The following is a 12,907-nucleotide window of genomic DNA, read 5'->3' on the forward strand; positions in this document are numbered from 1 at the left end:
AAGCAGCCAGGCAAGTTAAAAACTGACCAGATGGCAATCCCACCATAAGCATCTTGATTACGTCTGTTGTGTTCACTAGATGGCTAATCTCATCCCCAACCTTTCACATTGTTAACTACTGTCTCCTGTCAACTGATCTTAACCACTATGCCCCCCATTAAATCAACACAGCTTGTTTCTCCCCTATAATCAAGAATATTGGTATCTTGAACACCAATGGTAAATGTAATATCCGTTGCTATTGCAGTGAAAAATGAACCTCTACTTTGCAGTTCACCTGCCAGTCACCGAGTTATATACCATGCAAACCATTATACGCCTTATTGCACTCCCTGATTGCACTACACTGACTGCAGGATCCCACTTTAGATTTACACACTTTATGGAGGTAACTTGATCTGTCTAAACCACATTTAGGTCCACTAACACCTCTTTATTCTATGGAGCAGAATTTAAAATGTTCTCTACTCACAATTGGGACCAGATTTTCAAAGGAATTCAGCTTCCATTTAGGTATCTAAATAAGGGCCAGATTTTCCAGTGTTCAGCTGCCTTTGATGCTTAAGGCCGGATTTTTGAAAGAGCTCAGAATGCTTTAGAGTTCTGCTGAGCTCCTTAGAAAATATGGTATTATCATTATATAACAGAAAATACTCCCAGAATTATCAGTTAATATGGCAATTATCAGTGTTGTTTATATTTTACTTGATATTAAATATTAAGATACATTGATAACTATGTATTTTAATATTGCATATATTTTAAAACTCTTGAATCTTATTGATACATGAAGCCTATATTTTACAAATTATAGCAGTCACATTTGTAGGCATCTCAAAATCACTACTCATTTCTGAAAACTTTGGTTTATATTTTACATATTATAAAAATATTCTGGTTTCCTGTAATTTAAAATATCACTTCAGTGTTAACAATATGTTTTGTATATTTGGTGACATACAGTAACAGTGTATGTTTCTCTAAATGTCATTCCAATATATATTCTTCTGACTGGTGGTGACTGGACTATGTGGTGCTACAAGGAGTTGCTTTGTTCGGTGGCTTGAACAGCTGAGAGGGGTGTTTTTAACTGGTTCTTCTTCTGGGGGCTTGTCTACACACAGAAGTTGCACAGGTTTACTTAAATTGGTTTGAGAACCTATTTAGGTTAAATTGATGCAAACCACTGTGTTGGCACTCTTATAAATTTCAAACTGGTTGGAGTTTAGCTTGAATCCATAAATGCAGTAATCAAGTTATATAACTGTTAGACAAGTTGAAATCAGTGTAAGAGTCCTCATGTGAAGCTGCACCTGTTTAAATAAATTGGTATAAAACCACATGTTTAGTTAAACTGGTACCACTTTGTGTGCAGCCAAGCCCACAGAGAAAGCAAGGTGGAAAGAGGAATTAAAAAAAAAAACCCTCAGCTTTCTGCCTGTGACAAGTGCTGTGTTGGTGAACAGCTTCCTTACTGGTCTGTGTAAAATAGGTGGGGAAAGGTTCTTAGACTGACAATTATATTAATTATACTGTTCTATCTCACCCACCATGCGTTTCCACCTGTCAGATTTGTACACTTTGTACTATAGAATCCCAGCTTGGATATATTCCATAGAACACCTGCCCTTCAGAATTTGGTCACATATTTCTCAGTTGTTGGTTTTATTAAAATCCATGCTTGGGCAGTCGTTCTGAATGCTAGTCACAAAAACAAACAGAATAAGACAATGCTTGGGGCTATGTAACTCTGGCAGCGACTCAGGTGTTATAGTTCAGCCTGGACAATGTTTTTGCTAAAAATATTACTATCTCCAAGCAAAAATGAGGCACCAGCCATCTATGATCTAATTATTATTTAAATTAATGCAAGTTACTTGATTTTTAGGAGTCTGTTGGAGCCGCAGCTGCTCAGTGCCTTTGAAAGTCAGGCCATTAGTGTATAACAGCATCTAGGAGCAATCTTTGGGCCTGATCCTGCAAGGTGCTATGATCACAACCTCTCTAGACACATGTAGCACCTTGCAGGATCAAGCTGTATGTTAATAAGACTACAATATTCATACACCAGCTCGTTTCCTACAAGTCACCTTTCAGCACACCAAGGAAATTCATGTGTTTTCACCTCCAGCAAGCAAGGGAAAGGAATTAGAAAAACCACACAAGTGCCTGGATTCTGTACAGACCTTTACTAGCGTGCAATGACAACGATTCCATGGTGGCTGGTCAGTCCTTCTGTAGAGATTACAGCCATTTTTTTGTTTTTCTGAAGGCATTGCTCAATAATGCCAGCTCTCTGTTCTCTCCACACCTTGGCAGCAGGCCAGGTTGAGAGCAGCTCTCCCTGCTGTCCCTTTCAGCTCCACTGAGCTGGAGAAATCTGCATATATTCCCTGAGCCTCTGTGTGCAGCAAGGAGAATTTAAAGAGACAGGCACATAACACTGATTAACAGTGTTTAACTGATAACTGATTAAGCTGCCCAATGCTTGCAACCGAAAAGTGTGATTCCAACCTGGAAAGGGACTGTAAAAATGATACTGGGGAGTTTAAAGTTTATTGTCTTTCTGTGACTTCCTAGCTGCACCTGCGCAGTGTACAAGTACACTGGTGGGATTTTCCCCTCAACTGCAAGCCCTGGATTCTCACCCTGCGATCTGAAAGTCAAGCTAGGTTGGTTGCACATCACTGACAATAAATATTCTGCAATAGGAAAGTTAACAATTCTACCCATTATGCCTGAGTTATTAAAGGATCTCTGGCCATGATAATTTAAAAGGATAGTATCAGGGGAGTGGCCGGAGACTCTCTCCAATCCTTCACCTGACAGAAGGCGAAGTGTGAAGGCTGCCTATTCCCCGAATAATCTTCCCTGTGAGCCAGATTTGCCATTCACACTCACATTTTGCATCAATACTCATAGATTGAAGTGCTGCTCCTCACTGTAAGTAAGGAGTGCGTGTATGGTGGGGGGAATCTAGCCTTTGAACTAGTCCTTCTTAGAGTTACCCTGGAGGATAGAAGATTGGGAAGGAGAACAACTGCTACCCAACAAAGATTATGGAAGGAACGGTGGGAGGCAGAGGATGTCAGCGATAAGAAAGGCAAGAGCCAGGAGCCCTTTGAAAAAACAAGGCTATAGAGCACCAACATCTTCACCTCTTGCATCCAGGAAGGGATAGAGCTCACACACTTCTCAAAGGGACCAGGGGAGGAGGAGACTAGCAAGATAAATTGTTTTTTCCCCTCCTCCTCTCCAAGACCCGTGAAAGGAAGGCCAGCATTGTAATTATTTTCTTCCTTTCCATGGTGCTTTTAGAAAAATGCTGATACTGACAGTGGGAATGCAAGCTGACCAAGGTGAGGGTGGTCTATCCTAGTGGCCAGACTGGTCATCAGACCTAGTGGTCAGAGTCACAGTCAGTCACCACAGCCAGGGGTCAGAACAGGAGGTCAGAACTGGATACCAGAGCCAGGGGGTCAAGTCCAAGTCCATAGTCAGGAGCCAGAGGTCAAAACCAGAGGTCAGGAAATTGAACAAACAGTGGCTCAAGGTGGGGACAGGACAGAGGCAGGGCAGGAGCAGCAGGAACAAGGTAATGCAAGAGCCAGCACAGTGATAGGCCTAAGCATTGAGAAGCCAGCAAGCTGCTGCTGTGGCTGGTTCAAGAGCCAGCGTGCTGGCTTCAGCAGCCAATCAGGTTGTGTGGCTAATCGGGCAGGTACTGCAGGACAGCTGTGCTGATGAGGCTGCCTGGAGACTAGCTCTGCAGCAGGCCCTGGATCCTGAACAGGCAGACTGGCCAGTGCTATATTTAAGAAGAGAGTGAATAGATGGTCATGTCAGGTACCCACTTCTCACTATTGTATGTTGAAAACAGGGGTTGGAGGGAGTTCATAAAAGGAAGAATAAAAGATGTTGCAGCATCCCATCACTTTCTGAGATGTAGTGAAGGGCAGGGAATATCATCATTCTCCCCTCTCCAGCTGAGCACTGATGCTGCCAAACCATCTCCTTCCCATGGAATGTGAATCTCGGAAGTTTTCACTCCTGTTTTTTAGTTTTGAATGCACAATGTTTGAATGGGTTTCAGATTTGCCTGATTTAGGGCAGCTCAGGAATTCACCTGGGCTTTTGTGCATTCCTAATTCAGGGCTTGATCCAATGCCCACTGACATTAATGGGAACCTTTCCAATGATTTCATTGGGCTTTAGATCAGGCCCTTATGGCCAAACAACACTGCTTTTGAAGGCACAGCCCATCTTGGATGAAAATAGTAAGCCTAGTTTCCTAGAATATGGTGATCACAAAAGATGAACTGTTATAATTTAAAAAAAAATGCCTGTTTGTAAGATATTTCAAGGAAATATTTGAAACTGACAACCCTTATTTTATAGATGTGCACCATTTAATAAGTATATTTTTCTATTTTAACTCTGCAATATTCTTTTTACTAGCAAAACCCTACTGTTTAGCTAGTGATTTCAAGAAAAAATATTTTCAATTCCCCTCACACAAGTACTGTAGTGCAGTCTCTTTATCGTGAAAGTGCAATTTACAAATGTAGATTTTTTTTATACATAACTGCACTCAAAACCAAAACAATAGAGCCCACAAGTCCACTCAGTCCGACTTCTTGTTCAGCCAATTGCTCAGACAAACAAGTTTCTTTACATATACGGGAGCTAGTGCTGCCCGCTTCTTATTTACTATGTTACCAGAAAATGAGAACAGGCATTCGGATGGCACTTTTGTAGCTGGCATTGCAAGGTAGTTACATCCCAGATATGCTAAACATTCATATGCCCCTTCATGCTTCAGCCACCATTCTCGAGGACATGCTTCCATGCTAATGATGCTCGTTAAAAAAATAATGCGTTAATTAAATTTGTGACTGAACTCCTTGGGGGAGAATTGTATGTCTTTGGCTCTATTTTACCTGCATTCTGCCATATATAGATTACCCCAAGGGGTATAGACCTGGAAATTAAATTAATAGAAATTAAAGAAACAAACACACTCAAGACACTGTTTAAAAATTTCTAAGTAGCTATGTATTTGCTTGTGGAAAAACCACTTTTCCTCTCCACCTTCTCGAAACCATTGCACAATGTCTCATATACTGGAAATTGTAAAACCAAGATGCAGAAGGGAGGGAAGATAGTCTGTGATGCTGTTGCTAGTGGTCACATCTGAGTTTTATTCTGCTGATGATTCCTGGGCCTCCATGTGCTTGGTAGGTAGCTTCACAGCATGGCGGAGGCAAAGAATTGACAAGGGAGGGCAGTGGTATAAAACTGATATGACAGGTTTCAGAGTAACAGCCGTGTTAGTCTGTATTCGCAAAAAGAAAAGGAGTACTTGTGGCACCTTAATAATAAATAAATTGGTTAGTCTCTAAGGTGCCACAAGTACTCCTTTTCTTTTTGCGAAAACTGATATGAGCAACCACGAGATCATGAGCACCTAAGCTTTTTCCTGAGCCTTACTTACATGTCTTATTATATGAATATATTTCTGAATATATTATTTGTATATTTCCTGCAGGAAAATCTTAGCAAAGCAAGCTCTTGCTTGCACTATCACTAACAAATATTAATAAAAGAGACATAGTCTTTCAAATGCTAAAGGTAATTTGATAGAGAATAAAATCCCATCTTCTAATTCCCCCTGTCTTCTCTAAAATGGTCCTCCCTTTGTATCTGTATCCTAACAATAATGTATTTAGGTTCTTAAACCATGCCTATGTATTTATTACTCCTCTGCCCTTCACTCATTTGCACAACTATTTTCCAAAGAGAAGTAATCAGTCTGAAAGTCAGTGATTCTTGCTTTCAAATAAATACTTTGTGTAAACCTTATGGACTTCAGAAAATCAATCTCAGATTTGCAGAGGTTGAATTGGAATGGAGAGGGGCAATGCAATGGAATGACTGTTCGACTACGTTTTCCTCAACTGAGTTTTGCATGTGGCAACTGGTTTTTTATGGCCTATGATCCCATAACTCACTCTGTCATCAGGAAAGAGAAGAGAGGATTGTTATGCTCCAAGAATAGCCCTCCTTGCCCCTCTCTATCTAGGTTATATTGATGCCCTCACAGTAGTATTTGATTGTTCTAAAAAACTTGAAGCCAAGAAGTATGGGGGAAAGGGGGAAGTGGAGCAACAGAGTGGGGGCAGAGAGTCACATTGTGTGTGTGGTAAACAGGGGATAGAAATATAACAAATATTCAGAACACAAGATCTGGTAGTAACAGGACTTTACCCAGCCATCTATTGGAAAGCTATAGATTGTAGCTTCAGCAAAAAGCCAGAAGAAATCAGATGGATGGTTTTTCAGGGGACCAACAATGAACAACAACTTCAGTTCATAGATTAGCTCAAGTAAGATTTGCAAATGGGCATCTCTCAGGGGAATTGTGTTTTATGGCTGAGATAAGCTACTCACATTTATGGTTTAGAAGGCCCTGGAAGTATTCATATATATCACATCAGCCCGCCACTTTTGGGCATTAACACTGATTATCATTAGCTTACCACATCAAGATCAAGACCTCCATGTTCCAAAAACCAACAGCAGTGAATTTGGCAGCAATGGCTTTTAAAGCATCATTTTTTCTGAGTTGGAGATTAAAATTGGCTTGTTTCCTCCTTGGCCAACAGAGGCTATTAGGATCTCTGTGTTTTAGCATCACAATAGTGACACGGTCGTTGAGGCAAGGCAGAGGGAGCAGAATCAGTAGCAAAGGCAGATGGAGAGTTTAGTAGGCGAAAAAAATACGCAGATTCTTGTGGCAGATTTTTAGTTAAGAGGTTGATAGAGGCATGGTCTCAAACCTAAGGCCCTAGGGAAGATTCCTGACTTCCTTCACTGTTTAGTGTCTTTGGGACCTGGTGCACATTCTTCCCCAAACATCTTAATGCAACCAGGCGGTTGCCCTGTTCAAAGCCACCTTCCTGGGGGCATTTACTGGAGCATTTAGAGTCAGAGAACTGGTCATTGGGTAGGCAAGGGATACTTCAGGTAGTAGTTTAGGGACTTACAATGGGGTGGACTATTGGTCATCTTTACTTATGGATCAGGGTAAAAACAGAGTAGGGAGGGCAAGGCATATCCATAGTGCTACAAGAGTTGTGGTTAGGCAGGACTTTGGCCTGTTCTGGCATTAAGGAATTATATAGTAATGAGGCCAACTGAGTTGGGCTGGGCCTTTTTTTTTTCATGGTGACAGGAGCCCCGTCACAAAATACCAAAATGTAGCGATTTTAAAAAGGAACTTACAATAGGAGGGTGTCTTGCTTGTGAATTTGGATCCCGCTCATTCAGGATTGGGGCAGTGACAGCTGCTGACTAACTGGGCTTAGGGGATACAGCCAATTAGATGCTGGCATTAAAATGTGTACAGGACATATGTGAGGCTCCTAGTCAGTGTGAATGGCTAATTTTACTATCTATCCAATTTCAGAAGTGGACAAATGGGTCAGGCATATAGATCTGTGGGCCCAGGTATTGGAGGTTCACAACTGGGCCTCAGTAGCAAGGCTATCTTGAATTGGCATGAAAGGAGGGGCATGCTTTAGGGCCAGCTGATGAATGTCTTACCTGCTTTGGGAGGCAGCGAGCAGCAGGGGGAGATGATTACCATTCACTGCGTGAAAATGATTTGGGATTTTGTAAGGGGATTGGCTTGATCATCAGTGCAAAGAGAGATTTGGGGTAGGCTTCATTATCTTTTCTCAGGATGCTTATGAATTGGTTTAAAATGCTGCAGCAGAGTGTGGAGAGAAGTGACGAGCTTCCCTGAGTTGACAAGACAGAACGTGCTTGAACAGAGCGGTAGCTAAATTAATATGCAACCAGGAAGGACTGGTAATTATCCATCAGAAAATATCATATTGGGCCCCCCAATTGTTGAGGGACGATGTGGAATACCTATCTGACCAGGGAACAGATGTATTTTTCACAAATGTCAGTGAGGGAACTGTTAACGATCTGAGAACCCACCTAATAGGGGCTGGGGAAGCAGCCAAGTTAATTGCTGGTGCCTCCTTGTGGCAGGTGTCTAGGTCAGATACTCATTCCATAGGGGGTCCAGTTCCCAGATAAGCTGGAGAGGAAGTGAACTTAGGGGAAGGGCATTCCCTAAGGAAGCTGAGGAAGAGGGATTGGGCTCCAAATGCCTGGTACAGCAGGGAGACACCCCTTTTCCCCTCATTGCTGGGGACAGCAGTTGAGTCCAAGCAATAGGCTGGGACTAAGTGTGAAGGGAAGGGGTGACAGCAGACCGTCCTAAATAGGTGGAAACAATTAAGGAAAATATGAAGCTGCACTGTACACTTGTTGCCAGGTATTTCCCAGATGAGTAATAAAGTCACACCCTAATTAAACAACATCTCTTGTATCTTGTGTTGCATGGCCAGCACGTTAGGGTTTGGTTGCTCACTCCTCGGGTAGGAGAGCCTATTAAGACCTTTCTGTTTGATTATCACTACAAAAGGTTTTATCCCCCCGCTCTCCTGCTGGTAATAGCTCACCTTACCTGATCACTCTCCTTACAGTGTGTATGGTAACACCCATTGTTTCATGTTCTCTGGGTATATAACTCTCCCCACTGTATTTTCCACTGAATGTATCCGATGAAGTGAGCTGTAGCTCACGAAAGCTTATGATCAAATAAATTTGTTAGGTGCCACAAGTACTCCTTTTCCTTTTGCGGATACAGACTAACACGGCTGCTACTTTGAAACCTGAGTACTGACACTGTAAATAAGACTAAGCAGAGGCAGACAACAGCAGAACTGGTAGCAAAGGCAGAGGTAGAGATTTGGTGGAAACTTCTTTAGGCCAATTTCAATTAATTAGGTAGGCCCTGCAAACCATCATTACATATTTTAGGTCAGTTTTAAATAATATAGGCAAATGATTAGCTACTAATGAACGGGAATTTAATAACCAAGCCAATGCAATGTTGGGGGGGGGGGGGGTTGTTACATTAAAATGAAGCAACTGGGGGCAAGAGAAAAGGAACTAGTTGATTAAGTAGATGATGCAGAAAACAGTGAAAGGAAAATTAATATTAAGATGATGGGTGTCTGAGTCTAACAGTAGGTAGAAAAATCTTTCTACATCAGACCTGCCTAGTGCATACATATAGAAATTTCAAAGGACAAATTTCCTAGTCAGAGTATTTTAAGCACAAACTTAACATCCAGCCTTTCAGATAAAAATTGTAGATAAAAACTTTTAGATTCTCAGATAAACTCCCCTCTCTCAAATCATTTAAGCATTTTATTTTTCCATGACTGCAGAATAAGGTAATGTGACTGCAATGGGTTGAAAATGATATACAAAATGAAAAATCGCACCTAGTGCCACGAAAACATAATGCAGTGCTGTGTAAGGACTAATATGCTGTTATAAACACAGATTCAGCTCAGTCAGAGATGCAACTAGACAACCACATTGTTCCCAGAAAGTATTCTTTACAGCGGAGGTCCATTCTGACAAGTGACATTGTGAGACTTTGTGGGGCCCAGTGACTCCCAGTCAAATTTGTTCAGGGTAAAAGCGAACAAATATTTTTTCCTAATTGCCAGACCTGAACACACGCCCTAGGAAAAGAAAAATTTGCTGTGTTCTTTCTGGCTCATGCATCATCCCAGAAATAGGGATTCTGTGGACCAAATTGGCTGGTGAAAGAGAAAAAAGAGTAGAGAATATCTGGGTCCTCCTGCTCCTCCTCTTCCCCCAGGCCCTGACCCCTTTTCCACCTCTTCCCCCAAAGCCCCACCCCTGCTCTGCCTCTTCCCTTCTACCCCCAGATTAAAAAAAAACAGACCTCAAGGCTGTCAAATTGCACCCAGACACACAAGTTGAAACCTGGACTGTCTGGGTGAAAACCCAACAGGTGGCAGCCCTACTTATTTCAGCTAAATATAAAGTTATACATGTAGGAACAAAGAACATAGGCCATGCTGACAGGATGGAGGACTCTATCCTGGGAAGCCACAACTCTGAAAAGGATTCGGGGTAATCAGCTGAACAAGAGCTCACAGTGTGATGGTGTGTCCAAAAGGGATAATGTGATTCCAGGATGTATGAAAAGGGGAATCTTGAGTAGGAATATAGAGGTTATATTTTCTGTGTATTTGGCACTGATGTGACCAGTACTGGAATACTCTGTCTAGTTCTGATGTCCACAGTTCAATAATGTTGATAAATTGGAAAGTGTTCAGAGAGATGTTGAGATAATGTGGTGGAGATTATGCCCTGACCATTACCTGCTTATTGCTTGGACTCAACCTGCTGCTCCTCTGCCTTGTGGCTGGGGCATACTTCACCTATCAAAGCAAATAACCTGTTTGCATTGTAGGGTGCCAAGGACTCTGAGGAAAAATACTTCCTTGCTAACAAATCAATGGTTGCTGGTTCAGTGGGTGTTATCATGATGTGTTGCGCTCCACCATACAGTAGCTCCCTGGTTTAACTCTCAAAGGCCAACGTGATTCAGACGACCTGCAAATAAAGAAGTAGGAGAGAAGATGACTACAGCACCAGTGGGGGATCCTATGCTATAGCTGTTCAGGAAGCATCATCACAACCTCTGTGAAGTCCTGATGAGCAGTTCAGTCCCATTATTTTGTGGATAACATCACTCAGACTCAACTTGGTACCTTCCGTGGTGGCTGAATCTATTTTGTGTGTGGGGAAGATAAATGCTTGTGTTTCAGCCCAAGATGTTTGACAAGGCTCTTGAGATGTGGGCCACAACTTGAGCAATAATTCCTGTCACTCTAAGCTGTTAAAAGACAAAATGGAGGATGTTGAAGGACATTGTTTGAACTGAAAAATACATGTGTGGTGGATGGTGAACACGATCAAAATGAATATGATGGACATGGTTAATGGACATTTTTCACATACTCACCCAGCTACATCAACAGAGGTCAGAAATCTAGAAATCAGTAAGTGTAGTAACTGTACTTCGTTAGCTATAGACAATATTGCTGTATATGTCTATATAGGAAATGATGGAACATTTAACAGCATTTCTCCCGTCCCCTCAAGTGCGTGAGGTATCCCTGAGAGTTGGAACTAAAACATTAAATAGAAGAGGGACATGAGTACTTGACAGCACTCCTCACATCTGGAAGTGAGCTCCTCACCAGCCCCATGGACACTGGCACCGGTGGCTGTATTAGCATTTCAGCATCCCCTCTCCCTCATCAGAAACAAACCCCCCTTTAAGATGGGTCCATGCACAGCCACAATCAAGAGCTGTGCTGTAAGGGATGGAAGTGGTGCTCTGGGGTGCCCAGAGCCAATGCAGGGACACAGATTCTCTGCTGGGATTGCAGGCTTTGAGGATGGATCTGTGGCTCTTTCAGTGGATGAGTGCTGGTGTGCCTCTTCCCTTTCTGCATACAGAATGATTTGGAGAAAACTCCTAGATGGTATCCTTTAGCATTTCCTCTTCTTTATCCCCCTCCTAAGGACCATCTAGACCATGGTGTATGTGTGAAGAAGAAGGAATTGAATGCAAAGTCTGTTAAAGTCAATAAATCTCTTACGTCTCTTTCTTCCTCCCTCAGTAAGGAAGGAATCCATATATTTTTATTCCTGGTTGTTCATGTATGTAGCCAAATATTTTTTTCTTTTTTATGAAAAAAAAAGGACAATTATCCAATTATCCTACTGCTACCTTGTTGCACTCTGCAGTGCTACCCACCCTTTTTCTGAGAGTTTCAATGCTGCAATGATTTTGTCAGGCACTACTCCTGTTTGTAAAGGTCATCTAATTATGGCCCAGAAACCACATCACCAGACCTCAGCACACAGATTCAGAATATTAAATATGCAAAGGAGCACTTGGTATTGATTGTTTGTGAAAACCCACAGGCTCAGATAGGTTTGTAACTTACCAAAGGCACATGATCTGCTCTTGGACAATTTGTAAACCAAAACCCAAAGGATAAATTGTGCACAACAAAGAGCTCAATCAGCTTTAGTTATAACATCTGCTGGGGTTTATGAGGCAATGCTTATGGCATAGGTGCATAATTTATGACAGAAATGGTTTTCTGTTTCTATATTGAAACTCTCTTATTTGTGTGACTATCTAAAAATTAAAGGAATGTAACCGGGGGAGGGGGGAAGCAATTACAAAGCTTGAGAGAAGGGAAAGTTGCTGAAATGACCACATATTCCCAGTGCAGTTGAGATAGTGGTTTGTTTCAAGATCAAAACATCTGAATCTTGTTTTCTGGTTGAACATTGTTGGCAAATTATAGTGAAACTGGTTCTAAAAATTTAAAAAGAAAATGTGGGGAAAAATACTTCAGAACGAGCAGGGACATTTTAGGCTAAATATAGGCTATACCGAGCAACCTCCACAGTGTTGAGCAGATACTCACACGGGTAGGCATATTGAATTTGGGGAGTAAACTAATGTGAATACACACCAACAACATGAACATTAGTGTAGTCCTATCAGATGCAAATCAATGAATGATGAACTCTACTGATTAAAATAAAATGTACTATGGTTCAGTGTTGCTTCCAATCCACCCTTAATCAGGTTGAATGAGTATAAGGTGACAGGTTTCAGAGTGGTAGCCGTGTTAGTCTGTCCTTTCTGAGTATAAGGTGTAGCTCAGCAGTGGCAAAATCAGGCCCTAAATCCTAAAATTAGGGACACTTTTTCCATACATGAGCAGATTAATGGAATTTCAGTGCTTCTTTAAGTGTTTCTCCAGAATCTTGTAAAATCCTCCAGAACACACATTATATGAAAAAATAATTCATAATAAGACTCGAGGCAGCGGACCCACGTGAGGCCCTGTGTTGCATCCCTATATGTGTTCAGTGGTTCTGAGCAAGGGATATATCCAGACAGAATTTGGCC

The sequence above is a fragment of the Caretta caretta genome, chromosome 5 (assembly GCF_965140235.1).
Source record: "Caretta caretta isolate rCarCar2 chromosome 5, rCarCar1.hap1, whole genome shotgun sequence".
NCBI lineage: Eukaryota > Metazoa > Chordata > Testudines > Cheloniidae > Caretta > Caretta caretta.